The sequence below is a fragment of the Somniosus microcephalus genome, chromosome 18, assembly GCF_052327205.1.
Source record: "Somniosus microcephalus isolate GS21.2 chromosome 18, FLI_Smic_1.0, whole genome shotgun sequence".
Lineage (NCBI taxonomy): Eukaryota > Metazoa > Chordata > Chondrichthyes > Squaliformes > Somniosidae > Somniosus > Somniosus microcephalus.
Window position 1 is genome coordinate 60,823,087 of NC_141004.1, and position 26,127 is coordinate 60,849,213.

Consider the following 26,127-nt stretch of genomic DNA (forward strand, 5'->3'; position numbering starts at 1 on the left):
ATTTTCAGTGTGCCATGAGGCGGGCTTTTAGGCATGCGGGGGGCTAAAATCCCAAATTCGGGGGTCCCGACACCATCCCGCCCAAAACCCACCTCCATGTAAGTTTCAAAGGAGGCGGGTACCCGCCCCGCACTGGGACCCGCCGACCCGAGGCGGGAAGGGGTTAGTGCCAATTAACTGCCTGTTAACAGGTAGTTAACAGGCAGTTTTTAGCCTAATCCCTATTTTGAAGGTTGTTGTGTGGGATTCCCGACGGCTCCAAACCACACCAGGTTAGAGGAGTCGGGCCGTCGGGTTGAAGGACTTGGAGGGGTCGAGATGTCGGTGTTCAGGTGAGTGATGGGTGCATGAGTGCAAAGGTAAGTGTGTTTGGTGTGTCTAAAGTGTGTAAAGAAGTTTAAATTACCTGTACTTACCTTTACAGCCTTCCTTCCTCTAGGCTTCAGGAGTCCATCATTCAGCCGGCACAGAAAGCAGAATGGCTGCGATCTGTCAAAAGTGACAGCTGGCAGCTTTCAGTGCCGGCGAGATTTCTAACTGAGTCTGCGTAGAAGGACTCAGGTTAGAAGTAAGACTGTCAGTGTTTGACAGCTTCAAACTGCTGTGAAACGCTGATATTTCATCTGTCAACACGTCTTGACAGATGAAATTTCAGTCTGTGACGTCACCTGTTGCCGGGTGGCCCTTAATTGGCCTGCTGAGCCCGCTGGGCGGGCTTAACAAGGTCAATCAAGTGAAAATCGTGTGGATTGGCAGCATCTCGATGGAGGCGGGACTACAACCCGAAAGTTGTAGTCCCGCCTCCTTCCCGACTTCTGAATGAAAATCCAGCCCCTCGAGCCTCTTCGCCGGGAGCAAGTGGAAGCCAAGCGCAAACAGCAGAAGGAGCGCATGTCAACCCAAGCACCCCACCCACCCGCCCCTTCAACCACCGTCTGCTCCACCTGTGACAGAGACTGTAGGTCCCGCATTGGACTCATCAGTCACCTGAGAACTCATTTTTAGTGTGGAAGCAAGTTATCCTCGGTTCCAAGGGACTGCCTAAGAGAAAGAGAGAGAAACTGTCTCAGAAAGAGTCTCAGTTTCTAAAATGTCAGGAGGGTGTTAACATAATAAACCTGTCAGACAGCCACAATGGCAAATCTTAGGCATGGGAAACGTCATAAGGAAACACTTGGCCACATAATCATTTTAGGAACGGTCGAGGGTCATGGTGAGCATTCTGTTGCATGTATCTCCTGTCTGAGAAATGACCTAGTTTGCCTGTATTCTGCCATCTTGTTTTATTCTACTTTTTCTGTCAATCTTGTTAATTATGCTTAATGCCGAATTTAAATGTGGCATCAATTGCTTCCCCAATCATGAGGAGGATAGCACTCCATCAACGTAAATGTGCCCAGAGTCCCTTTCCTGGCACTTTTTGATATCTCTTTGTAACGTATTGAGGTAGTAGATGAGACCTTATCTATTTAAGATGCTGGATGCATCATTTACACGCATTTCCCTTAGGAACATAGGAACAGGAGGAGGCCATTCAGCCCTTTGGGCCTGCTCTGCCATTCAATTAGATCATGGCTGATCTGTACCTCAACTCCTGTTACCCGCTTTTGCTCCATGTCCCTTGTTATCATTACCTAGCAAAATTCTATCCATCTCAGTCTTGAAAGCTCCAATTGTCCCCCAGCCTATTGGGGGAGAGTTTCAGATTTCAACTACCCTTTGTGTGGAAAAAATGTTTCCCGATTTCAGTCCTCAATGGCCTAGCTCTGATTTTAAGAATATGTCCTCTTGATTCCCCCACCAGAGGAAATAGTTTCTCCATATCGACCCTATTGAATCTTTTTAACATTTTAAGCACCTCGATTCGTTCACCCTTCTATACTAAAGGGAATACAAACCAAGTTTATGCAACCTGCCCTCATACTTTAACCCTCTAAGCCCCGGTATTATTCTGGTAACTCTAAGATGAACAGGTCACGATGATGGATGGTTGCACCAGAGTGTTACCATGGATACGCACCATGGCCTAGAAATTCAGTTAGGGGCACCCAGCTCGCCTGGGCGCCAGAATTACCGCTGCGCGCGGAGCCACTTGCGCCAGCGGGAAATTCAGTTTCAGCGCCCCAAGTGGAAGCCGGCCGCTAAACAAGGGTTTCGGCGCCCCGCTTGGGGCGCTGAAACTGAATATCGGCGTGTAAAGTGCCGCAGCGCCACCCGCTGCGGCACGGCAGCCTGCGGTACTGCAGGCCTTCCTCTAATTCTTAAGGGGGAGGTGCCTGCAACAGCGCGATCCCCGCTCGCGAGTGCCGGCAAATGAGCCCGGCACCAAGGAGAAGTGCCGGGCTCTCTGGAAACAGCCGGCAATGCCGCGGGGGGGGGCGGTGTAGGAGGCTGGGAAGGAGGTGCGGGCAGGCGGCCGGCGAAAAAGCGGCCGGCCGCACCTCCACCTTAAATCGCCCCACTACCGGCACAGGTAGGCCCCGTGTACCGGTCGCTATTTGCGGCCGGCGCGGGGGAGGCGGCAGCAACCAAATATGGCCAGCGGAGCGATAGCGGGGCGCTGCGCACACCGATGACGTCATCGGTGGCGGCGCAGCGCTAATGGCTAACGCCGCCATTAGCGCCCCGCTAAATATCGCGGTAGGTTTGCACAGTGGCGCAAAAGCCCTCTTTGGGCGCAAACTGGTGGCGCAGGCCACTGAATTTCTAGGCCCTGATCTTTCTATCAACAAAAAATAAATAAAGTCTAGTCCAGAGTTTGTTAAAATACAACTGGTAATATTAAGTAATGATTGGCAGTGTGTGGTGTTAAGGTTCAGTCAGTATGTTTGGTAATGGACATTGGATCATGCAAGTTAGTGGTGATGATGATAAATGATTAAATCTGAAATTCATCGGTGTATTATTTTGGGGAAGGAGAAGAGTATTATGCATAAATTATGCAATGATGCATTTGTACATGATTTGCATCAAGATTTTGTAGATTTGTAAGCCATAGGTTTTCAAACTGGAGTCTCCAGAACCTAGCTGGTGTGTGAAGTGATAGAGAGAATCTGCAAAATTATCAGTGGCTGCACATTAAAAGTAATTCATTGTGAAGTGCTTGGGGACATTTTCTGGGAGATGTGACAAGGGCCTTAAAGGTAATAATTCTGCCCTTAATGCATGGAATATCAAAGTCTGGCAGCGATATAGGCTTCCAGCGTGCTGAGATGGACTTTTCCCCTTATATAAATGTAAATCTTACTTTATTTATTTTAAATTTTTGTCTGTCATCAAATTTATGAACTGTTCTGTATTTCTTGACTAGTATTCATGCTAATTCTGTTGCTGTTTACTAATATACCACATCTTCTGTTCTGGTTTGTGTAGCTGACACTGTCTTTCACAAGTTAGCACTGGGATCCATGTGGGTGTGCCAATATTTACAGCAGGTCCCTGAAAAGTAACAATATTCATAGGAGTCCAAGGAAGTGTAGCAATCTTTACAGGGGTCCTGGAAATGTATTAATATTTAGAGAAAGTCCCTGGGAGTGTCTTCATATTTATAGGGGATCACTGGAAGTCTATCAATATTTACAGACAGTCCCTGGGGTGTATTCATATTTATCGGGCTCCATGGGACTGTGTCAATATTTGCAGGGGGCCCCTGGGATTGTACCAATATTTCCAAAGGATTACTGGGAGTGTGTCAGTATTTGCAAGAGGTCACTGGAAGTGTGCCAATTTTTGCAAGGGGTCACAGGGAGTGTGCCAATTTTTGCAGGGGGCCCCTGGGATTGTGCCAATTTTTGCAAGGGGTCATTGGGAGTGTGTCAGTATTTGCAAGAGGTCACTGGGAGTGTGCCAATTTTTGCAAGGTGTCACTGGGAGTGTGCCAGTTTTTGCAAGGGATCACTGGCAGTGTGCCAATTTTTGCAAGGGGTCACTGGGAGTGTGTCCATTTTTGCAAGGGGTCACTGGCAGTGTGCCAATTTTTGCAAGGGGTAACTGTGAGTGTGTCAATTTTTGCAAGGGGTAACTGGGAGTGTGTCAGTATTTGCAAGGGGTCACTGGGAGTGTGCCAGTTTTTGTAAAGGGTCACTGGGAGTGTGCCAATTTTTGCAAGAGGTCTTTGTGAGTGTGCCAATTTTTGTAAAGGGTCACTGGGAGTGTGTCAATTTTTGCAAGGGGTCACTGGGAGTGTGCCAGTTTTTGCAAGAGGTCTTTGTGAGTGTGCCAATTTTTGTAAAGGGTCACTGGGAGTGTGTCAATTTTTGCAAGGGGTCACTGGGAGTGTGCCAATTTTCGCAAGGGGTCACTGGGAGTGTGCCAATTTTTGTAGGGATTTCACCATGCAGAAATATTTGAAAACTACAGATGTAAGTACATAAAATCATTTTGCAAAATGCCTTTTCAGGAAAATGGTGCCCTTTAAAGATTTAGCACATTACAGATGCACAAACAACAATAATAATAAAACTACTGTTAACATCACATTTTGTTTCACTTATTTCAGACACACAGGATAATCCGGTTTAACAAGGATCCTTTCCTTGTTGAGTGGTGAGTGCACAAAATAAATATTTCAAGTCATTTGTTGTCACCCTCAGGCACAACATCCAATTTGCAGAAGGCTGCGAGGCAAATTTCCCACCGCCGCACTAAAAAGAAAGACGAGCATTTCTATGGCGTCTTTCATGGCCACCGGACGTCCCACAGCGCTTTACAGCCAATGAAGCACTTTTTTTTGGAGTGGAGTCACTGTTGTAACGTAGGATTCTGAACTACTTTGAACTGATGTCCTCTGCCGGCGGATGAATACAAAAGAGTTTATATTTTGTCCCTTGTAGCTTTCAGTTATAGATTGCAGACAGTTTTTGGTGTAACAAATTGAACATTCTCTCTCCTGAGGAGTATCTTTATTTAACAGCTGCTGCCAGGTTTACATGGTACTCGCTTGTCATGTTAAGTGTTGATTCTTTCTCTTGCTTGCTTTATCCGGGGATAAATAATTCAATATTGGCAAGGGGTCACCGGGAGTGTGCCAATTATTGCGAGGGGCCTCTGGTTCACAATCCGGCCTCCCTGACACGCACAATATTGAATATATTAATTTGCATTGTTATGATTTTTTATGATACTTCATTCTTCTCTTTATTCTAATCTTCGTGCTTTTGAGTTCAAACTTTAAAGCAAAAACAAAAGACTTGCCGGCCTAGAAATTGAGTAGCCTTAGCGCCGCATTTGAGGCGCTAGAGGGCCTAGCGCCGGAGTTATGGCCAGTTTAGAAATTCCCTGGGGCCCTAGAATCGGCGGTAGACCGGTTGCGCTGCGCCGGCACCGATGACGTCATCGGTGTGCGCAGCGTCCCGGTTGCCATGCCGACGGGCCCCAGCGCCGAAATTCAGTTGCGGCCGCCTCGCCCGTGGCAGCCGCAACTAAGACTCTGGCAACAGAGTCTTACATCAGTTAGCGCCTGCGCCTTAAGGTCGCGCGGCGGCCGGCCGCTTTCCCGCCGGCCGCCTGCCCGCACCTCCCTCCCCGGACTCCTCCACCCCCCCCCCCCGCGGAACAGATGCTTCCGGGCTGCGAGCCCGGCACTTCCCCGAGGTGCCGGGCTCATTTTTCTGATAAGTTTACCGGCCAGCAGGCGGGTGCAGGCAGCTCCTCCTTAACTGAAGGAGGAGGCCTGCACTTCCCGAGCCTGCCGCACCGCATCGGGCGCCGCAGCGCCGGAATAGCGCCGCAAAGCGGCAGGTAGCGCCCATTTTCAGGCGCAAAGACCCTTCAGTAGCGCCGGCAGCCGTTTGGGCGCGGCGCTACTGAATTTTTGGCGCGCGCAGGGGGACTTAGCGCCGGCGCTAACTTTCCGGCGCTAAAGCCCTGGCGCGGCGCCAACTGAATTTCTAGGCCGCCATTTCTACAGCATCTTTCACTACCTCAGGACATCCCAAAATTCTTCACAGCCAATGAAGTGCCTTTGAAGTGTAGTCACTGTTGTACTGCAGAAAACACGGCAGACAATTTGCGCACAGCAAGGTCCCACAAACAAAAATGTGATAATGACCAGATGATTTTTTTTTTCATTCCTGGGATGTGGGCGTCACCGGCAAGGCCAGCATTTATTGCCCATCCCTAATTGCCCTCGAGAAGGTGGTGGTGTGCCGCCTTCTTGAACCGCTGCAGTGCGTGTGGTGAAGATGCTCCCACAGTGCTGTTGAGGAGGAAGTTCCAGGATTTTGACCCAACGATGATGAAGGATCGGCGATATATTTCCAAGTCAGGGTGGTGTGTGACTTGGAGGGGAACTTGGAGGTGGTGGTGTTCCCATGCGCCTGCTGCCCTTGTCTTTCTAGGTGGAAGAGGTCGTATGTTTGGGAGGTGCTGCCGAAGAAGCCTTGGCAAGTTGCTGCTGTGCATCTTGTAGATGGTACGCATTGCAGTCATGGTCCGCCGGTGGTGGAGGGAGTGAATATTTAAGGTGATGGATGGGGTGCCAATCAAGCAGGCTGCTTTGTCCTGGATGGTGTCGAGCTTCTTGAGTGTTGTTGGAGCTGCACTCATCCAGGCAAGTGGAGAGTATTCCATCACACTCCTGACTTGTGCTTTGTAGATGGTGGAAAGGCTTTGGGGAGTCAGAAGGTGAGACACCCATCACAGAATACCCAGCCTCTGACCTGCTCTTGTAGCCACAGTATTTATGTGGCTGGTCCAGTTAAGTTTCTGGTCAATGGTGACCCCCAGGATGTTGATGGTGGGGGATTGGTGATGGTAATGGCGTTGAATATCAAGGGACAGTGGTTCAACTCTCGCTTGTTGGAGATAGTCATTGCCTGGCACTTTTGTGGCGCGACTGTTACTTGCCACTTATCAGCCCAAGCCTGAATGTCGTCTAAGTCTTGCTGCATGCTGGCATGGATTGCTTCATTATCTGAGGAGTTGTGAATGGAACTGAACACTGTGCAATCATCAGTGAACATCCTCACTTCTGACTTTATGATGGAGGGAAGGTCATTGATGAAGCAGCTGAAGATGGCTGGCCCTAGGACACTGTGCTGAGGAACTCCTGCAGCGATGTCCTGTGGCTGAAATGATTGACCTCCAATGATCACAATCTTCTTCCTTTATGCTAGGTACAGCACCAGCCAGTGAAGAGTTTTCCCCTTGATTTCCATTGACTTCAATTTTACTAGGGCTCCTTGATGCCACACTCGGTCAATCTGTTTTAGTGATGTTGGTTGAGAGATAAATATTGGCCAGAACACCAGGGAGAATTCCCCTGCTCTTCTTTGAAATAGTACCAGGGGTTCTTTCACGTCTACCTGACGTGCCAGATGGGACCTTGGTTTAACGTTTCATCGGAAAGACGGCACCTCCAACAGTGCAGCACCATATCAGTATGGCACTGGATTGTCAGCCTAGATTTTGAGCTCAAGTCTCTGGAATGGGACTTGAACACACAACCTTCTGATTCAGATGCGAGTTAGTGCTACCAACTGAGCCATGGCTGGCACTGTGACAAAGAGATATTCTTGTCCCAGTAAAGGATTTTGCATAATATGAAGCACGAGTCAGCTCATTTGATGGTTTAGTTGATCAAAAAGTACTGTGTATTAAACCTCTCCACCTTCCTACCTCTCTCTCCTCCTTTAAGACGCTCCTAAAACCTACCTCTTTGACTAAACTTTTGGTCATTTGTCCTAATAGCTTGTTATGTGGATCAGTGTCAAATTTTGTTTGATAACACTCCTGTAAAGGGGCACTTTACTACATTTAAGGTGCTGTATAAATGCAAGTAGTTGTTATTGTTGTTGTGTAACTGAACCATACAGACCAGAGGGCCCCAGGTTTGATTCCTGGTCGGAGCTGAATTAGCCGCTCTGAGCTGGAGAACTGGTAGTGGCACTAGAATTGGCATTAACACATCTAGGTTAGTGAGTGGTGGGGGGCAGGAAATCATCCAGGGTTCCCACTATCTAGTGACACCCTTCCTCCCCCGTGCCACTATAACGTGTGCCTGTAGACATCAGTCAAGGAATGGCCCCCCAGATTCTCACCAACTTCTACCGGTGCACCATCGAGAGTATCCTGTCCGGCTGCATCACTACCTGGTATGGCAACTGCACCGCCACAGACCGCAAGGCTCTACAGATGGTGGTGAAAGCTGCACAACATACTATAGGAATTAAACTACCTGCTGTCCAGGATCTACCCCGAGAGGTGCCGGGGGAAGGCCCTGAGAATCATTAAAGACGCGAGCCACCCCAGCCACAACCTCTTCGCCCTGCCCCCGTCCGGTAAGAGATACCGAAGCATACGGTCTCGTACCAGCAGGTTTCGAAACAGCTTCTACCCCCAGGCCATAAGAATCATGAACGTATAATTTATTATTATTTATTACTGTTGTTTTATTTATTATTACTGTATTTCTATTAGTATTTTATCATTTTTATGCCATATTTATTCCAATGATGGGAGGACTCGTAAAAATCAACATTTCATTGTGCAGTACACACGTCTGCTGCATATATGACAAATAAAATTGAATTGATTGAATTGAATTGACCGAACGTTGCTGTGATGTCTTTCAGGTTGGAGAGCATACGCACTAACATCCATGGTCAGATAGAAATAATGGCCACTTTGACAAGGTACTGAAGGGATGCTGTCACCTCTCGACCCAAGCCCTGGCAAGAGACAGTGCCTTCGAAAGAGAAAGGAGAGGAGAAAATTGGACAAAAAATCCCAAATTACAATAGTATGTGTGTCCTTGGCAGCAAAAATAGTGCCAGAGAAACAGATTACTTGGTGCAGTCTGCGCTTGAATAATCCCCAAAGCAACCTCTTTAAATTAGATTCAATCATATCTTTGGACATCTTAATTAGTGCTTAATCATTCTTTCACACTCCAAGGGGATCGATTCAGATGCAGTTGACAGAGGATACCTCTTTGAAACAGGTGTGTGCTGAACCTTGCATTACACAGGTTAAACCTCAGGTTTCAACAGACCTCAACTATATGAGAGAGCAACAATAATGTGCTTGTCTGTATACTGTAAGGGTGGAAGTAAGAATAGGCTGGACCAATTATCAACATGACCTGTGGTTTCATCGTTTCATCTACCAGTCTATCATCAGTATAGTTTGCATTGCTTCATTATGGGTTAAAATAAAGCAGGCTTCTGGTCGATGAGAACAGTTATATTCAGTTTCAGGACCTTGGATAATTCTTTAGAAATTCTTTGCTGTAAGCAGGAGAATTACAAATATATTAAAATACCTGTGCATGTCAATAACCCAATCACAGCAATGAACTTACAAGTGTGAACTTATCTGGTCTTCATCGGAATCATGATATGGTCCCACAGGATATATCTCCCAAGTAATATGTGAGAGGAAACAGTGAGTGTCCTCAAGCCAATCAACTAGCAAAAAGTGGGGTGGTGGGGGGGGGAGGGCGTGGGGGTAGGGGTGGGGGTGGTTGGGGGGGGGGTGCGTGTTTCCTTACATCACCTCTATGCACATTCCAGCCACTGGATGGTAAGTAGGAATAAGAACCCAAGCTTAACATTCTCCTTACTAGCCTAAGGGAAGACTTTCTCATTCACTGGAGAATCAGCATTCACATCCATTCACTTCCATTTATTACATATTCACTTTCATCTCTTAATGATTTATTTCCATTCATTAGTAAATCAGTATATGTTTATTCCATTCATTAGTGAACAACTATTTGATTTATATACATTTATTAATGAATCAGTGTACATTCACTCCCATCCATTAGTGAATCAGTTTGTGCTCACTTCTATCTATTAATGAATAAATATACATTTATTTCTATTCATTAATGAATTAGTATGTGTTTACTTCCATCCACTAATCAATCAGTATTCATTCACTCCTATCCATTAATGAACTAGTAAACATTCACTTCTCTCTTTGGCAACTTAAAGGACTAAGGCTGAGCCATGGTAAATAAGCACTTACAATTCATTAACAATGTAAAAAGAGATAAAAAATAACTGATTTCATTGACGTTGGTCACAGTCAGAAGGCGAATACATTCTGCACTGGTATTGATGTTGTTCACAGTGGGAATGGGGTAACAAGTGGAATGCTGAGAATGGGATATTGGAACTGGCCACGGTGAGAATGGGAAGGTAGTTTCACACAGGCGTGTTCAGATTGCCCTTTTGAAGGACATGCTTTACAATGTTGCCAAGAAGAAAACAAAATAATGAGTTTGTTTTGACATTTAGTTAATAAGCTGAGCAATAGTGTCTGTAGGAATTAGGTTTGACTGGCCTTCCTTCAGAAAACCTGCAAGACACTGCATGCTTATTTAAAGAGAATAACTTACTATCGACATGCTGATTTTTAATATATGCAGATATTTAGTCCCTCATAATAATAATAAGCAGACCATTTTACAATCAATTTAGTCCATTGCCATAAAAAGGCAAGTACAGTATAATGTGCATGTAGATATGCATTTTCCTTAAAACACCATGGGGGCTAAATTGATCTGAGTAGTGCCCGTTTTTAGGCGTTGCACGGCTACATATGACTCGAAAATGAGGTCCGAGATGTGCGCACCGACTTCCGATGGGAAGTGCGCAGGAAGCCATCTTGGTAAAGGCGTTTGCGATCACGCCTAACGACTGCCGGCAACATGCAGAGCAGCGAGATGATGACGAGAATAAGTGTGCAACGCTGATTTGAAGCCACCACTGCCATTTTTGAGCTCCACACTCCAGCCAACGCCCTGTCTTAACTTCGGAAAGCTGAACACGATGTTATATGTAATGAAGGACCCCCCACCAGCACTAATACAGGGATCATGGAAAACTTACAGGTTAGTTCCTGGATTATTTCTTCTGGCTGGTGGTGCAATTTTACGCATTTTTGGAGCTTTCCTATACTTGGCTAAAGTTTGAATACTCTACAGGGAGGGGTCTGGCTGGTGCGGAGGTAATTTTTTGTAATTTAAAATCTTGTGCTGAAAGAAGTTGCTTCCAGACATGGGTGGCCTGGTAGGGCTTCCTCTGGGAATTGAACATGACTGGGAGAATGAAGAGAGGCCACATAGAGCAGGGCAAGCTGCTCAAAGAGGGAGGATTGGGAAAAGGGCACATGGCAGGAGGCCATATCCACCAAGGGTCTTCAGGGAGCAAGTCTCTTACCTTAAATTCTGCGACGACCAATGCATGAGATGTCTTTGCTTCACAAAAGAGATCTTGACTGAAATTTGCCAACTGCTGCAACCACAAACGCAGCCTCAAAGCAGGGCAAGGACAGCATTGCCTGTGGCTGTCAATGGCGACAAGGGTTATCTACTCATGACATGGCTCGTGATTCCAGTCCCAAACCCATGCACACGTGCACAGCAGACCTACAATGAGAGCCATGCCACCACTAGGAACATTATAGAGCACACCACCGGCATCCTCAAGCAACGCTTCCATTGCCTGGACCGCTCTGGAGGAGCCCTGCTGTACTCAGCTGAGCAGTTAGCAAGATTTGTGGTAGTGTGCTGCATGCTGCACAACCTCGCCATTATGAGGGAGCAGCCCTGGCCACCACCTATCAGGTGAGAAGCTGAGGAGCAGGAGCATGAGGAAGAGGAGGAGGAAGAGGTGGAGGCAGAAGTGGAGGAGGAGGAGTAAGTGTAACAGGAAGTGAAGGAACAGGAAGAGGAAGGGAGGCTATAACATAGACAGTCCCTTTCTGCCCAGGCTCTATGTGATCAATTAATTCATGAGCGATATCAGTAACCTCAACCACACCACCCCATTCACCAACAGTCCCACACTCCTTACCTTCCCTCTATCACTGACCACCACATTGTTCTCTTTCTGACAACACAAAAGTAAAAACCACCAGAAAATGCCCATTCTAATCCAATTTTAGAAATTCACTCCTTAAATAATGCATACAAAATTAAAGGTGCATTCCCTTAGCGCCTGTCTTCCATGTGCTCCTACGAGGTGCTTCCCCAGTGGCTGCAGCATGGGTGGTGGAAGGCTGCTGACCTTCAATTGAGGAGACTGCAGATGGCCCTGGAGGGCGACCTCGAGCAGCTCTGGGCCTAGAGGCCCCGGCTTCAGACTGCACCATCTCAGCCTGGGCTGCAGCAGTCTGGGCTGTCTGGCTGAGAGGCAACAGCAAGGGCACTGGCAGAGGGGTGGGAGCAGGAATCCTGTCATCCTGAGAGAGGACAGCAGGTTTGTGTTCCATGGAACCACTGCCACTCTCCCAGGGCGGCACCTCAGCAACCCGACTGGTCTGTTGGAGAACAGATTAATGGATGCCCTGGAAACCTCTTTGAACACTGGTATCCAGAGCCATGATGGCAGCAGTCTGAGCTTGCAAGGCAGCAGGCTGAGCTCCCTCTGCAGCACTCAAATGTTTGATGGAAGCTGTATGTGCTGCAAGGGAAGCTGTAAAATCAGCCATCAGATGCTGCATCATGGTGGGTTCCACAGATATGCTGATGGAGGTGACCACCCATTCCATGTTGGGCTCCAAGCTCTGCACAAAGCCCTAAGCCAAGTTGGAGCTAGACTGCTCCATGCTGTTTGACATTGTGCGCAGGCTTTCTGGCAGGCTTTCCAGGGCACCAAGCATTCAGTTCTGTACACCCATCATCCTTCTTCTGTAGCCTGACCCATCAAAGTCCTCATCTGACTCCTCTTCAGCAGAACTAGTCTGCGACCTTGCCCTCCAGTGAGATGGCACCTGCGCTACCCTTTCCCCCCACCCTGGCTTCTGCGCACTTGTGCCCGATATGCACCATGTGCAGATCCACCCTCTATCCTAGCCTCTAAAATACATGCAGTGTCAGTCTCTGAGCTGGTGGTTGTGAGTGACAGTGTCTCTTCATCTTCACTGTCTTCTTCTTCATCTGTTTATGAAGGTTCCAGATCTTGGGTATCTGAAATGAAAAACGGATAAGGATTGGGTTCTGGTGAGGGGAGAGGAGAAAGTAAGAAGTGCATACTTACATCATCTGCAGCTTGTGAGTCAGAAGTGATTGTGGGATGAGGAAGAAGTGGGAAGAGTGAAGGAGGATTAGTTATGCAGATACCCTCATCATCGATCCCTCCACCGCCGCCAGTGGCCACGGCCTCAGTGATGCCCCTTTCCATATTGGCCATCACTGACTCCTCCATGGGGGTTAAAACATGCAGGCATGCTTGCCTTCCTCCAGTTCTTTCCTGCTGCCTCCTGTTATGCTCCACCCTCTCCTGCAAGAAAGAGGGAAGAGTGTCCTGCAATATGTTTGGGTGATGTGGCTGTCATGGTTAAATAGCTGTCAGTATGTGTGACTTGTGGGGGTGGTGAAGAGACTTGCAACAGTGCTAAGTGTGTGAGGATGAGGTAAAGCATATGAATTGAAGGGTTGAATACTGATTGATAGAGATTGTTGGTAGGTGGGTGATGGGGGTGTAGAGAATTGAGCATTGAATGAGGCTAGTGGTGCAGTTGTAGGATATGCCATTTGAAGATTGAACTCACTCACCTTGACATCTCGTGTCAGATCGTTAAACTTCTCTCTGCACTGCATCCATGTTCTTGGAGCAACACTCCTGGCATTGATCTCCTTTTTCTCACTGCCTCCTGAGCATATGTCTGAAGGTATTGGATGTCTCTCATTCTCGCCACTTCTCGCACCAAGACCTCCAGTGTATTGTCAGGAAACCTTGTTGCTCGCTCTCTCGCCTGCTCAGCCATTCCTCAAAGTATCACAGGGCAGATTTTGGGGGCGATTTTGCCAGCCCTGGGGAGGCATGTATGAAGGCGGGACTGCAGGGAAAATGGCAGAATTTGTCATCTTGCCAGGAGGCAGGTAGCCGTCCCGCGGCGGGTCCTGTTACCTTGGAGGTGGGAAGGGATTAAAGCCTATTAACTGCCTGTTAACAGGTAGTTAACAGGCAGAAAATAGGATTATCCCCTTTTTGCCCTCACAAGTGCGGGCTTCCCGAAGGCTCCAAAACCCGCCAGGTCAGCGAGGCGAGTACTGGGTCTGTGGGGGTCAGGGGGGTTGCAAAAGTGTGGTGTGAAGGTGAGTGGTGGGTGCAAGAGTGCAAGAGTGGAGAGGTGAGTATCTGAGATAAGTGCAAAGTGTTAGTAGAAGTGTACTTACCTTTGTTTCTTCCTGCAGGCTTCAGTCGGTGGGTATGCGGAGAGTCTCGCACCTCCGTGTTGGAGATGACAGATGGCCGTTGCATTCTCAGATGCAACAACCATCTCATTTCTGTAAAAGAAAGAAGTTTGATGAGGTCTTGAATTCAAGACCACATCAAACTACAGAGAATGTCAGTGTTTGATAGCTTCACAGAGCTGTCAAATGATGACAATTCATCTGTCAAAAGTTTTTGATAGATGAAACGTCATACGTTGGCATTCTCTGCAACCGGCTTTCCCTTAATTGGCCTGCTAAGCCCGCTGGGCAGGCTTAACAAGGTCAATCAAGGGACTATAGCGTGGGTTGGCCAGAAGTTGATGGAGGCGAGACTGAACCTCAACAATGGGAGTCCCGCCTCCAAAAGCTCCCCATTGGCAAAATCACCCCCTTAGTTTGAAACGACTCCCACCATTTTTGCAGCCACAATGCACCTCCTCTTTAAGAGGTGGAAGCTGCCTTTAAGTAGCGTTAGCCACTTGCGGTACTGGACCCCTGCTGCGGTGTGCCGTCAATGAACAGCGTGGGTAGCTCTGGCTGCACGCAGCAGTCATATAAAGCAGGCAGCACCAATCTAACGTGCTGTCTGTCTCACAATGAACCGTGTACCGCGATCCCCACGCCCGTTTTCGTGGGTTATCAAATTTAACCCCCCGTGTTTAAAATGATTTATACCGCTAACAATATGAGACCACAGCTATCTCAGTAATATTTCTGTGTAACTAAATATGATTGATTATGTGGGAGATGATGTATGGTTTTAATAAAGTTCTTGACAAAACCTCAGTTTTTATGGGTTTTGTATTGTTATAAATACTGTACTGTAGCTGCACTGGATTTATTATGACTCTTATTTTCAGTATCTGGTTGTTATAGTTCGGGGAAGAAATAAATTCCCTATTGTTTCATATTTCCAAGCAGAGATGGAGGAGTATTTAATGTAAAGATCTATCTCTAAGGATTTAAGTATCTCCCATAACAAACAGTTGCACATAACTGGGTGGTTCAAATGTGTGAGGTATCATAAATTGCTTTGATTATTTGTTCATTAACGGACAACAATCCCAAATGATGTGCAAAGTGCTTGCCAGTACTGATTTACTGCTGGACACTGTTCAAACAAAGCATCAAGTCAGCACAGTCCTACAGGTCTGGCGTGCTCTCAGTGTCAAATTTTGTTTGCTAACTCTCTCATGAAGCACCTTGGGATGTTTTACTATGTTAAAGTTGCTATACAAATGCAAGTTGTTGTTGTAGTAAGATTTGATTGCGCCAGCAAGTGAGGTATAATATCAGCCATGGTCTAACTGAATGGCTCGAGGGTCTGAATGGCCTGCTCCCGTTCCTAATGCTCCTAGACAGATACAGTGACAAATTAAATGCCCACCCATCAATTTGCCCTTATTCCCCTTCCTCAGTCTCATCACCGAACATATGGCCACATTAAAAAAAAGTTTCCAATGGTCACCTCAACCACCAATCTCTCTCTATTTGCTCCACTTATTTGCATTTTCACATTATCAGTATATTTAGACAGCTTCACTCCTGTTCTCACTTCCTAATCATTTATTTACAACTAGCTGAAGTGCCCGGCGGTGCCGAGGGATTTTTGAGGGCACGTTGTTGTTGGAAGAGAGAGAGAGAGAGAGAGCGTGACTGGGGGGAAGAGAGAGCGCGACTGGGGGAAGAGAGAGAGCGACTGGGGGGAAGAGAGAGCGTGACTGGGGGGAAGAGAGAGCGCGACTGGGGGGAAGAGAGAGCGCGACTGGGGGGAAGGGGGGAAGAGAGCGCGACTGGGGGGAAGGGAGGGGGGAGGGGAAAGGGAGGGGGGAGGGATGAGGGGGAAGGGAGGGGGAGGGGGAAGGGAGGGGGAAGGGGAAGGGAGGGGAGGGGGAAGGGAAGGGGGGAGGGGGAAGGGAGGGGGAGGGGGAAGGGAGGGAGGGGGAAGGGGGGAGGGGGAAGGGAGGGGGGGAAGGGAGGGGGGAGGGGGAGGGGGAAGGGAGGGGGGGAGGGGGAGTGGGAGGGGGAGGGGGAGGGGGGGAGGAGAGGGGAGGGGAGGGGGGAGGGAGGAAGGGGAGGGAGGTGGGGGAGGGGGAGGGAGGGGAGGGGGAGGGGGAGGGAGGGGAGGGGGAGGGGAGGGGGAGGCGAGGGGAGGGGAGGCGAGGGGAGGGGAGGGGGGGAGGGGAGGGGGGAGAGGGGAGGGGAGGGGTGGGGGAGGTGGGGGAAGGAGGGGTGGGGGAAGGAGGGGGGGAGAAAGGGAGGGGGGAGCCAGCAGACCCTCTGCCCTCTGCCGGCGATGGCTCCGCTGAGCTCCGTGCCGCCCCACGCACTGACATGCCGAGCGTAGCACCCCGGTGAGCCCGAGCCCCGCCCTCCTGAGGCCAGGCCTGAGGCGGCTTGAGATGGCCGATTGCGGCTGGCCGGGCCCGGTTGCCTTGGTAATCCTCCTCCCCTCTCCACCTCCCGATCTCCGGGACCGGGCCTGGACCTGAGCGGCTTGAGACAGCCGATTGTGGCTGGCGAGCCCGGTTGCCGGGGTAACCCTCTCCGCTCCCCCTCCCCTCCCGAGCCCCGCCCCCCCCGCTAACCTGCTCGCTTCCCTCTGGCCGCGCTCTGTGTGGAGGTGCGCCGTGCAGCGCGAGCGCGAATGAAGCGCGAGGAGCTTGCAGTGAGCCCAGCCAGCCTTTACCAAGATGGTTGGCCGCTGGTTCGGAATCGGGCCCAGCGGGATGGCCGGTGCGTAGCTTGGGCGTGGCTGGGCAACAGACGCCCAGGCTTCGAGGCCTGCCTGCAAAAATGGGGAAAGGTAGGAAAATTAATGAGATTAGATAAAAGATTTAGAAAGTAATTAACTTTTTTTAAAAACAATATGGCCTAGAAATTCAGTTGGGCGCGCCAGCCGTTAGCGCCTTTGGAGGAGTAGATCTCGAGCGCTAGGCGCTTAGCGCCCGTGCGCAGCGCGATCTGCGCCTCGGCCCAACTTCAGTACACATTTAGCGCCGGCGCAAAGTCTTAGCGCGCGCCCTGCTGCGCGCGCAGATCATGACGTCATTTCGTCGTGCAACGCCCTTTGTGCGCCCCGAACCGGAACTTCACTCGCACCGGCCCATTGTGCGCCGGGCGGCCCTAACGACTGTGAAGTGGAACGGTACACAGCCGAGGCGGGCCGCGGGGAGCGCTAATTAAAGAGCACTTACCCTGCACTATAAAGGCCAGCCATTTTGCAGCATTCACTCTTGTGCAATGGTTTTTTGGAGAGAGACCAAGGAGGAGAGCTTACTGGTTTGGATCAACACTAGGACAGGTATTTTTGGCTCAGGCCAGAGCTTAGCAATTATCTTTGCCTTCATTGAGAGCTCAGTGTTTGCCAGCATATAATGGGGGCTGCATTGGGTGCCAACGCTGACTTTCAGCCTTATGCCAGAAGGGCTTACAGACACCGTGAGAGAGTGGCAGCCCTGGCTAGACGCAAAGGGGGCAACAGGCGTCGCCAACTGAGGCCTTACCCACCCAGGGTATACCGCCAGCAGTCCTCCTATCTGACCATGTCTGCCGCGATGTGTGTTAGGAGGCTGCGATTCAGAAGGGAGGTGGTTGCAGACATCTGCCAGCTGCTTCACAGAGATCTGCAGCCACAGCTGATGCGCAGGACGCCTCTGTCGGTGGCAGTGAAGGTGACGGTGGCTCTCAACTTCTATGCCACCGGCTCCTTCCAATCCGCTGCTGGGGACATCGCTAACATCTCCCAGTTCGCCGTGCATTGCTGCATCCGCCAGGTGACCGAAGCCCTTTTCAGAAGGAGACATCAATTCATCTCCTTCCCCATGACCCTGGACAAGCAGCAGCAGCGTGCAGTGGGATTTGCAAGAATAGTGGGCTTCCCCATGGTGCAGGGCGCCATTGACTGCACGCATGTGGCTTTGCGGGCACCTCTGGAGCATGCCGAGGATTACCGCAACCGGAAGGGCTACCATTCCCTCAATGTACAGCTGGTGTGTGACCACAGGCAGCGCATCCTAGCTGTCAATGCCCGCTTTCCAGGCAGCAGCCACGATGCCTTTATCCTGCGACAGACAACTGTGGCTGACATTTTCCAGGCACAGCCTCACCCAAGAGGATGGCTTATCGGAGACAAAGGCTATCCTTTGTGTACCTAGCTCATGGCCCCGCTGCGCGCGCCCATGACCCCTGCTGAAGAGGCATACAACGAGAGCCATCAAGCGACTAGGAACATCATAGAACAAACAATCAGCGTCCTCAAGCAACGGTTCCGCTGTCTCGATCGCTCCGGGGGAGCCCTCCAGTATCCGCAGGAGCGAGTCTCCCAATTCGTCGTCGTTTGCTGCATGCTGCACAACCTGGCTATCCGCAGGACTCAGGCACTGCCACCTCACGTTGGACCACCACCTCAGGAGGAGGAGCAGGAGGAGCATGAGGAGGAGGAGGACGAGGAGTACCAGCCCAGGAGGGAGGCACAAGGTCCAAGGGCCGCCCGTCGGCGGCTTATTGAACGTCACTTCTAGGCCCCCTGTCAGGGAATGGCTTGTGCCAATGAAAGAACATGATTGCAGCCGCTCCGCAAGCCCTCAGCCGGTTAAGGCAACAAACACTTCAAAGATCAAACATGGACAATGTTAATAAATAAAATGCTTTATTGTACAAACTCAGGGCCCTTCCCACATGAAAACCAAAAACAGACGAAACCCCCAAAAAACACTCAAACACATTACTCGCTCCCACAACCTGGAGAGGATTAACAAAACAGTGCAACTAAAATGGCCGTCATCCTCGGCCTTCATAAAAAACAAACATCACATCCTCGGCCTTCAAAAAACAAACATCCAATTCTCGGCCTTCAAAAAACAAACATCCAATTCTCGGCCTCAAAAAACAAACATCCAATTCTCGGCCTCAAAAAACAAACACAACTGGCCACACATTCGACTTTTTGGCCCGCTAGGGTGATGCCTTGGCCATCTTTGTGTGGCCCCTGCCCGCCCTGCTGCTCCTCCTCAAAGTAAGGCCATTGGCTGCTGCAAGGCTGGGGGCAGGCTCCAGAGGGGCACATGTCGTGATGGCAGATGCCCTTGGGGGTCGGCCTAGTCGAGGTCTGGCCGTCGAGCGGGCGGCTGTTGAATGCTGCAGCTGTGGCTGGCCAGCATCAGTCGCTGCAGCAGCTCCTGGCAGCTCCACTGGGGGAGTGGCAGTGGCGGCTGGAGGAATGGGGGCAAGCTGGCGGATGGCAGGCGCTCGCTGGTCGCCTGAGACACTGGCACTCGCCCGGGCCAGCACTGCAGCATGCGCACCAATCTGCCGAGGGACAGACTGCTGTGCTGCTGCAGCGCGCCGGGTGCCCTGGCGATGCCTGGCTGACACAGCGAGTGTGGCAGCAGTGAGTGCCCGTGTTGACCTGTTCAGTGACCTCATCAGAGCACCCAGTGACTGCACGGCACCACTGATCAGCTGCCCACTCGCTGCCTGAGCTGCCCCGAATGCCGCCCGACTCGTTGCCTGCTCTGCCCCGAATTCCGCCAAACTGATGGCCTGTGAGGCCCCGACGTCGGTCACACTCCGAGAGAGGGACTCGATGGCCTCAGGCAACCGTGCCACTACCCCCATGAGCTCCGTGTGCCGGCGCTCCGAGTCCGTGGACAAGCCCTCGAGGCGTTCCATCTCCTCGGCGAAGACCATCTCCGGACTGGAGGCCGGACTCTCCCTCTGGGGAGAAGGCCGCCGAGCTGGCCGACCCTTCCTGCGTTGCTGGACGCCGCTGGGCCCAGCAATTGGACTCCCCTCCGACCCTTCCCCCCTCTGGGGAGAAGGCCGCTGAGCTTCCACCCCCCTCCCGCGTTTCTGCAGGCCGCAGGTCCCATGAGCTCCCCTCCCCTCTGACACTTCCGCCACGCTCCCCTCCAGGGAAGACGTGTCCCCTACATTTGCATGGGTTGCCGCGGCTGAGGGTTCCCCTGATGGGCCGCCTTCCTCTTGCTCCTCCTCCTCCTCCTCTTCTGAGGGGCTGTCACTGGCAAGGTCAGGGACCTCCTCCTCACCATCTGAAAGCAGGAAGGCACAAGAGTAGCTTTAGAGTGAGGAGAGGGCGTCAGCGAGGGATGCATGAGTGGTGGCATTCAGCGCATTGGTCGGACAGTGGCAAAGGATGTAGATCTGATGCGCAAGTGGGACGAGAGAGGTCCAAACGTTGATGTCCTTACCATTGGTGCCCAGAACAGGGTCGGCATCTCCACATGCAACGGGGCCAATCACCCGGCCACCCATGATGCGCTCCACGCGATGTTGCAGCTCGGTGAGCGGCTGGATCTGGAGTCGGCCTCCCCTGGTCGCAGTCCGGCTCTTCCTATTATTGGCCAGCTTGGCCTGCAAGAGAAAGGACGGCCTCTAAGTACAGTGTGTCGCCCTGATCTTGTGTGCACTGCCTCCCATGGTGGAATAGCCTGGCCAGTGTGTCGCCCTGATCTTGTGTGCACTGCCTCCCATGGTGGAATAGCCTGGCCAGTGTGTCGCCCTGATCTTGTGTGCACTGCCTCCCATGGTGGAATAGCCTGGCCAGTGTGTCGCCCTGATCTTGTGTGCACTGCCTCCCATGGTGGAATAGCCTGGCCAGTGTGTCGCCCTGATCTTGTGTGCACTGCCTCCCATGGTGGAATAGCCTGGCCAGTGTGTCGCCCTGATCTTGTGTGCACTGCCTCCCATGGTGGAATAGCCTGGCCAGTGTGTCGCCCTGATCTTGTGTGCACTGCCTCCCATGGTGGATTAGCCTGGCCAGTGTGTCGCCCTGATCTTGTGTGCACTGCCTCCCATGGTGGAATAGCTTGGCCAGTGTGTAGCCCTGATCTTGTGTACACTGCCTCCCATGGTGGAATAGATTGGCCAGTGTGTTAAGTGCAGAATGTGCAATTGATGTTCATGCCTGTCCCATAGCTGCTGGATGAGGGCTGGCCATTAGGGCTTTCAGGTCCCTTTGCCCATAATGTGAGGTGCACATGCAAGGATGAGGAGGACACTGGAAAGGGTACTCACCCTGACAATCCGAGTGAGGTCATTAAACTTTTTGCGGCATTGGACACCGGTCCTGGGGACCTCGCTGTTGGCTGACACCTTGCTGGCGACATGCCTCCAGGCTCTCCGGTAGACGCGGACCGGCGCCTTCCTGCCATTGCCCGGGTACAAAATATGGCGCCTCTTCTCCACACCACCAACCAGCACACTCAGATCAAGCTCTGAGAAGCGCTGCGCTCGTTCACGGGCCTTCTGCATGGCTTCAGGCGCTATTTGGGTCCAGCAGCAGTGTTCAGGCCTAGCTGGAGGGCTCCACTATCCAGGGCGTGGCAGCAGACCAAGTCGACCCTTCCCCCTTAAGAGCTGGCCGGCGCCAGGGTGTCTGCTGTCAATCACGAGATGGCCGCACCTGCGCTGCGCCCGGCCTCGGCGCTCTCGCTCAGCACCTCCGGCTTAGCGCCTAAAGAGAGGCGTGCAGCGCCAGTTTTAGCGCTCGAGCAAACTCTTAGGGCGAAGCTAATGAATATCGGAGAAGTGGCCTCGATTTTGCGCCGGGCGCAAACTTTAGCGGCCGCCCGACTTTACCGCCCCAAAAGTGGCTACAATGAATTTCTAGGCCTATGTGTTTTAAAAGCAACTTTTTTTTTAAAGACACAGAAAGCGGGAAAAAGAAATGAAAAGTTTGGAATCAAGATGGTGGCGACTCACCTCGGTTCAGAACGATAAGGCCCGACCACACACGCACTGATTGGTCGACCGTCAGGTCACCGAAGCGTAGGATTGGTCAATCGTCCCGTCACTCGACTCTAGGAGGGCCCGCCCGCACGCGCCAGGAACCCGCCCCTGCCACGCAGCGATTGGTCGACCGTCAGGTCGCTCGACCGTACGATTGGTCGACCTCGACGTCACTCAATGCTAATGAGCTGATAATGAGCGGAATTTTGAACATTTTTTGGATACCGCGGGCACAATTTTTGTCTCACCGAAATGTAAATACACTTACGACCGTTCTGGAATCGTAAGCTTTCTTTTGATGTAACACGCGTGTCGGCACGCTCTATAACTTTTGATTGTATAGCCGGACAGAGAGACAGAAAGACAGACAGAGAGACATACCGTTTTATATATATATATATCGATGCAAACAGTAATGGTTTTATCGCCAGCCCCACTAATCATTTTCTTCCATTCTGATGCAGTTTCACGTACAACTCCTGTTTGTTTCCTCTAATTCAGTCAGTTGCTGATCCACTCCAGCAGCCTCTCCCTATTCTGGGACCTATGACGTTATGAGCCAAACCTCTGTCTGGCACTGTTCAAAAGATTGGCTAAAATCTAAATATAGGTTATTCCTTGAGTATTCTACATCTAAATATATGGGGCCGGATATTCCGACCCCCACGGGTGTGTACGAGGTGTGTACGCACCCATAGGGGCCTCGTAAGTGCCGGTGTCAGGCATGCAAGGCACATGTGCTAAAACCCGGCACTTGCGATCTGCCAAGAATTCTCTTGACAGATCATCCGCCTGCCCGGGAAAAGGGCTTCTGCGGGCAGAGAGTTCCGCTTTCTGCACAACCTCCGCCCGCTGAAAACCTTAAAAATCTCACACCTGCATAAGAGTTTAAAAAAAACAGAATTTTTTTTTCCACTCATTTATAATTTTAACATACTTTAAAAAAAGTAAGTTTATTTTTAGCCCTGTAAAAAACATTAATTATTTTTTCCAAAAAATTAAATTTTTGTTTAAAATATTTAATTTAACGTCATTTTAACTAATTTTTAATACGTGATGTTTGTTTAAAATGTATTTAATGTTTAACTGTTTTTTAAGTGATCCCCATTCATACTTTTGACAGATCTGTGCGTAGAGACCTGTCAAAAGTGTGAAGGGTGATTCCCTTCTTCCATTGGTTCCCCATGGCCCACGTGAGCTCAGGGATGCTTGCGAGCCGTCGGTGTCCCTGGGATACCTGGGCCTCTGCGGGCGCGGACCAGGAGAGGCCCAGGATCGGAAGTCTCGGGACCTACGGAGCCAGCAGGTAAGTGCATAGATTTTGCCCGATCGGAGACATCTGCACGCAGGAAGCCTCCGATCTGAATATCTGGCCCATGGTTTTTATTGAGTATTCTACATTAAATATATACGCGTAGAGTTTCCGCTTTGGCCGCAATCGGTAATTCTGTTCCAAATTGTGACCAAAGTTTCAGCCATTTTGGAAAGTTGTTTTTTGCCCCGGGTTTCCACTCAAATCCATTTGCATACTGCTGCACGCCCAATACTGCGATAAACCAGAGCAATCAGGCAGCATTTTAAAAAGTAATTAAAAAAATTTGGTTTTAAAAATATTCCTTGATTCATTTAAGAGTGGTAACTTGGTAAAGTTTGATTAATATGGCTGAAAATGGGTTTATCACAAAAAATAAGCCTTTTAAATCACAGTGTTACCACCTGTGAGTAAACTGATCTTAAAATACTAATAATGACTTTTAAAAATTATACAAAGCTATTTTCTAGTTAGATTGGGGTACAGTAGTCAGTTCCTTAGTAAATTTAAAAAAAAATTCATTCAAAAGCTTTTAAAACGTACCTATTTGTGGCCTTGCACCCAAAAGATGCAGCTTAATTTTAGGGCCTTCGTTGAAGGCCTGCACACGAGCGCAATTAGCGGAAACGCCCCATGGTGATTAATTCACCCCAGGGGGCGTGGCCAGTTTTGTGGGCGGGGCCTGCTTCTAGCGCGAATGTTTTAAAACTAACGCAAAAGATCGTGGAATCTCGAGTTGCGCCGAATGCAATTTGCGCTTAAAATTCCACCATCTTTCGCGCCAGTTACGCCGATATTGGGGGAATTTTGCCGAAAAAAACAGCACAATCGAGCACAAACTACAGGCCCTGGTATACATGAAGTATTTCACATTTCTTTCAGTCCAGTTCAGCGTCAAATGTACAACCACTGCCACCAAAAACAAGGAGATAACACATCTCATTGCTATTTACGAGATATCCCTACGTGACCACTACATTTGCCGATGTAACAGTAGTCACTGCATTTCAAGTCATTTCATTGCATCTATTTCTGAGATACATGGTAAGGCACTAGATAAATGCAAATCTTTCTGTTCACCTCTTCAAAGTATTCCAGTAGATTTCTCAGACAGGACCTCAGTTGTACAAGTTATTGGTGAGACCGCACCTGGAATACTGCGTACAGTTTTGGTGTCCATACTTAAGAAAGGACATACTTGCTCTCGAGTCAGTACAAAGAAGGTTCACTCGGTTAATCCCGGGGATGAGGGGATGGACATATGAGGAGAGGTTGAGTAGATTGGGACTCTACTCATTGGAGTTCAGAAGAATGAGAGGCGATCTTATTGAAACATATAAGATTGTGAAGGGGTTGGATCGGGTGGATGCGGGGAGGATGTTCCCGATGATGGGTGAAACTAGAACTAGGGGGCATAGTCTTAGAATAAGGGGCTGCTCTTTCAAAACTGAGATGAGGAGGAACTACTTCACTCAGAGGGTGGTAGGTCCATGGAATATGCTGCCCCAAAAAGCTGTAGAAGCTACATCATTACATAAATTTAAAACAGAAATAGACAGTTTCCTCGAAGTAAAGGGAATTAAGGGTTACGGGGAGCGGGCAGGAATTTGGACATGAGTCTAGGTTCGGATCGGTCATGGCCCTGTGGGTAGCGGAGCGGGCCCAGGGGCCGTTTAGCCTGATCCTGCTCCTATTTCGTGTGTCTAATTCTGTTAGATTCAGGAGATGGTTCTGTGATAATGGATTGGCGGTTAGGATCAGATCAGCCATGATCTTATTGAATGGCGGAGCAGGCTCGAGGGACCGATTGGCCTACTCCTGCTCCTATTTCTTATGTTCTTATGTTCTTATGTTCATTCTCAGAAATCCATGTTGACTCCTTATTTCTTAGGGTGCTTCATTATGCTCTCCTCCGGGATGCTTTTTACTGCTTTACCCATGACAGATGTCAAACTAATCGTGGTTTATCTTCCCCCAGAGTGATATCCGGTTGGCTGCCCGGCGGACTTTGACGTATATCCGGCCGGCAACCTGATCAACCTATCGGAAGGCCCGGCCGCCCTGCCAGGAGGCCTGGTCGATTCGGAGGATCGGCGGGCTACGGCTGGAGTCCGATTACCCAGGGCGGCCCACCTGGTCGATTCTGAAGGTCGGCGGGCTGTGGCTGAAGTCCGATTACTCAGGGCGGCCCACCTGGTCAATTCTGAGGGTCGGCGGGCTGCGGCTGAAGTCCGATTACCCAGGGCAGCCCACCTGGTCAATTCTGAGGGTCGGCGGGCTGCGGCTGAAGTCCGATTACCCAGGGCAGCCCACCTGGTCAATTCTGAGGATCGGCGGGCTGCGGCTGGAGTCCAATTACCCAGGGCGGCCCATCTGGTTGATTTTGAGGGTCGGCGGGCTGCGGCTGGAGTCCGATTACCTAGGGCGGCCCACCTGGTCGATTCTGAGGGTCGGCGGGCTGTGGCTGGGGCCCGATTACCCAGGGCAGCCCATCAGCTCCAGGTCGTTGCAATATGGGGTGTCTAGCTGCTGGCCTCTGGGCTGGAGGAAAGTGGGTTCCAGCCTCAGCAGCAGCAGCCCAGGCTGGGTTTGTGGGCTGGGACAAGCTCTCCTGCTCCTTCTACCCCATGAAAACGACATCATTCATCACTTCACACCACTCATTATTAGCCAATTTCCTGTTCAATTTACAACATCCTCCTTCATCTCAAGAGCTTCCATTTTAGTGCAATTCTTTTGTGAACCATCTTATGAAATGTCCTTTAAAAATCAAGATACATAATATTCAGTTTATTAACTTTAACCACCAATTCTGCAAAATCCTCTATGAATTCCAACAAATATAAAGGAATGATCTATGTGTCACAAGCCCTTATTGGCTTGGGATTATTGC

At 50.1% G+C, this 26,127-nt stretch overlaps 1 pseudogene; it reads right to left on the minus strand.

Annotated features, from left to right (window-relative positions):
• The window catches only part of LOC147105320 (uncharacterized), a 123,019-nt pseudogene that overhangs the window by 92,475 nt on the left and 4,417 nt on the right, over nucleotides 1-26,127 (minus strand).